The sequence below is a fragment of the Podarcis tiliguerta genome (genome assembly GCF_965153285.1).
Source record: "Podarcis tiliguerta genome assembly, chromosome: 3".
Taxonomy (NCBI): domain Eukaryota; kingdom Metazoa; phylum Chordata; class Lepidosauria; order Squamata; family Lacertidae; genus Podarcis; species Podarcis tiliguerta.
In genome coordinates this window covers 7563706-7567690 of record NC_139536.1, presented here as the reverse complement: position 1 = coordinate 7567690, position 3985 = coordinate 7563706, and the positions used below count along the sequence as shown (strand labels likewise).

Here is a 3985-nt window from a genome sequence, read left to right as displayed (position 1 = left end):
CAGAATATTAAAAATACAATGAAGGATCAAATATTAAAAACTTCACTAAACAGGGCTGCCTTCAGATGTCTTCTAAACATCAGATAGTTGTTTATTTCCTTGACATCTGAGGGGAGGGCATTCCACAGGGTGGGCTCCACTACCGAGAAAGCCCTCTTCTGCCTGGTTCCCTGTAACCTCACTTCTCGCAGCGAGGGAACCGCCAGAAGGCCCTCAGAACTGGACCTCAGTGTCTGGGCTGGACGCTGGGGATGGAGACACTCCTTCAGGTATACTGGGCCGAGGCCGTTTAGGGCTTTAAAGGTCAGCACCAACACTTTGAATTGTGTCAGTAGCAGAATTAATTATATTTGTATATCGCCCTTCATCTGAAGATCACAGCATTGAGAAGCCAAGTGAGAGAATTTCAGAAGACTGAACATTTCAAATTTGCTCTAACTTGGAAATTTTGTAATAAATCTTCATAGCACATACATTAAAGCAGGATAATGCATTCCACTAAGCTAAGGTAAGGACGGTCAACCTGTGGCAATTCAGATTTTGTTGGAACCCCAGAAGCGCTGTGGGAGATGCTTTGCAAGCAACCAATCAGCTGATTGTCATAGAATCATAGAATTGTAGAGTTGGAAGGGACCCTGCGGATCATCTAGTCCAACCCCCTGCAGTGCTGGGATAGGCAGCTGTCCCATACGGGGATCGAACCTGCAACCTTGCCATTATCAGCACCATGCTGTAACCAACTGAGCTATCCAGGCATCTTTTTCTTTCTGAAGGCAGGAGTTTGTAACTCAAAGCACTGGGGCAAGGACTGTTAATGCAAACAGAATCCTGTGAAGTGTGTGTATGGGGTGTGTGTGTGTTAAATGTTCTAGTTTTGGGTGCCCATAAGGTTTTCTTCATGAACTCTCCACTTTTAGGAGGAGGTCCAAGATAAGGATGTAGCGAGCTGGCCAGATCCAGCCCCCACTCCTATACGAAACTAGACACGAACTAGTGGATATACAACAAGAAACAGAAATGGAATACTGACTCAGTTTGTGATCTTAGTAGACAGACTTTAATATGGACTCGGATAGAAGAATTTAGTATTATTCCACATGGAGTAATGGTCGTAGGAATTAATAGAGGTAAAATGAAAAGAAACCATATGGATAACATTTAGTAACAATAATAACTATTAGGGAAGCTATCTTGGACTTTTTTTGGAAAAAGAAATGAATGAATCTGATGCACCTTGACTTAAAAGAAATATTGTTTAACAGAAAGTGGAAAAGATCTATGTATGCATGAACTGAAGGCTTTAAATAATCAGATTTTCCTTTTTTATGTAACTGACAGATGGAAGATTGGAAGTTCTTCTTTCTTATCTTTTGTTAACGTTTCTTTTCCTCTTCCCTCTTTTTCCTCTCTTTATTTCTATTGTATTGTATTCGTCCCCTTTTCTTTTTCTATGCTTTGTTTCTTCTTCTTTTGTAGTTGTAATCTTATTGTGTTATGAGAAAATAATACTAATAGTAAAAGAAAAAGGGGAAAAAAGAAATCCAGCCCCACCCTGCTCTTGTCCGCTACAGTGTGAATTCTCTATCATTTTCTTCTTGTAAGTGGCATCCAGAGCACTGTGTCAGGAGCTTTTAATGTAGATATATGCCCTTACAGTTGCATCTAGAAACAACATACATCTTTTAAATATGACATGCCTGATAAGTGTAGGTGTCGAGCTACTCTGCTCTGCTAGCAGTGCCTCCACGTCTGGAGCCACAAACTCGACAGTCTCAGGATTTTTCATCAATGACTTCAAGTTACCTGCAAGGATCTTTATTGCTTTCCAATAATAATTGCTTTCGTGTGGCTCACTGGCAAATAAAGTTTCTTTTAAATATTTCAAAAATGTGCTATATACGAAAAGCCCACGTGAAAGGACCCCCAGGCATGTTTGCTTTTCGAAGTCAGGAGGGAAGCATTTCGCTTGGAGACTCATTTCGGGTAGACCGAGAGGAATTTCCTCCCAACCCATTTGACATGTGTCTAGCCTCTGACATATTTCTTCATCCAGACTGCTAATCCTTCCCTTGAGCCAAAAAGCCAAGTTCATGGCTTGGGGTATTTCACCTAATTCTGCCGGAAAGGCACTATAAACAGGCCAAACTCCTGCGGTGATGAAGATTGCGGCAACAGCGTAAAGCTGGAATCCAAAAAGGACATTCATTGCCTTCCTATCTGGCTTTCCTCTTCCTTCTATATACACTTCGTATCTTGAGGTGATGATTGGCTGGAAATGGGAACTCCTTATGTGGGAAGGATTTCTGTATATACTCCTCAATGGCACCTGACACAAACAACATGGATGAAAATACAGCAGTGAATAAAGACTTACTAGCAGTACATGTGAAAAAGATCTAGGGGTCTTAGTAGACCACAAGCTTAACAGGCGTCAACAGTGTGATGCAGCAGCAAAAAAGGCCAATGCTATTGTAGGCAGCATCAACAGAAGTCTAGTGTGTCCAGATCAAGAAAAGTAATAGTACAGTGGTACCTCGGGTTACATACGCTTCAGGTTACATACGCTTCAGGTTACACACTCAGCTAACCTAGAAATAGTGTTTCAGGGTAAGAACTTTGCTTCAGGATAAGAACAGAAATCGTGCTCTGGCGGCGCAGCAGCAGCAGGAGGCCCCATTAGCTAAAGTGGTGCTTCAGGTTAAGAACGGTTTCAGGTTAAGAACAGACCTCCAGAATGAATTAAGTACTTAACCTGAGGTACCACTGTACTACTCTATTCTGCCTTGGTCAGACCACACCTGGAATATTCTGTCCAATTCTGAGCACCACAATTTAAGTTAAGATTCCTGCGTTTCAAGATTGCTACATTGGCTCCCAGTACGTTTCCAAGTACAATTCAAAGTATTGGTGCTGACATTTAAAGCCCTAAATGGCCTCTGCCCAGTATACCTGAAGGAGCATCTCCACCTCCATCGTTCTTCCCAGACACTGAAGCCCAGCACCAAGGGTCGTCCGGCGGTTCCCTTGCTCGCTGCAAGAAGTTAGGTTTAAGGGAATCAGGCAGAGGGCCATCTCAGTGGTGGCGCCTGCCCTGTGGAACGCCCTCCCAGCAGATGTCAAAGAAATAAATAACTATCTGATGTTTAGAAGAAATCTGAAGGTAGCCCTGTTTAGAGAAGCTTTTAATATTTGATGAATTATTGTATTTTAATATTTTGCTGAAAGCCGCCCAGAGTGGTTGGGTAAACCGAGCCAGATGGGTGGGGTATAAATAATATTTTATTATTATTATTATTATTATTATTATTATTATTATTAGGCAAAATGACCCCCAGTGTCCCTTCCAATACAAAACACCACCACCAGCAACAACCTCTTTTTATTTGTTTCCTCCACCCCATCCCATGCATGGATCATTCCCCTTCCACCAGTTCCCCTGTTGGAGAGCATACTCACAATCCCAAAGAGAAAGATGTCTCAACTGGTTGTCATAGGTGTCTATAGCTGTTCATCAAGAGGAATTTGGAAGGCTCTGTTGGGTTTCCTTTTTATATCCTCCATCACTCATTTTATTGCACACCTACCACTTTTCTTTTAACTAAGTCCAACTATAATCATTTCAGGAACATTCTATTCCTATACCCTTTTGACTTTTCCCTTGAGAATCATCATAAATGTTTATACAAGCTACCTACCACAGACCTGATAAATCATGATGTATAAATAGGAACCCTGATATTCCATGTTTACTTAAATTATCTTGTGTCATTAACTTTGATCAGTGACTAGTTCTGTTTCTAACAGATCAGAGCTAAGGGCGCAAAGGCCAACGTATGTTCCTTCTGATGTTCTTTGTGGCCCACGTTTTGGAGGCCTTTACAGAACTTACTTTGCCTACTCCAGTTCCAAACATTTGATTCCTCACTTCCCACTTTCCCTGGCACAACTTCTATTGGCTCTGTATACCTGAAGGAGCGTCTCCACC

The 3985-nt window shown here is 41.8% G+C and overlaps 1 long non-coding RNA gene across 1 annotated transcript; it reads right to left on the bottom strand.

Moving 5' to 3' along the window:
* Positions 1–1141: 1141 nt before the first annotated feature.
* On the bottom strand, positions 1142–3511 carry LOC310674037. Its single transcript, XR_014509343.1, has 2 exons — positions 3457–3511; positions 1142–2326 (listed from the first exon to the last, which is right to left on the bottom strand). It is a non-coding gene; the product is annotated as an uncharacterized lncRNA (long non-coding RNA).
* Positions 3512–3985: the final 474 nt, after the last annotated feature.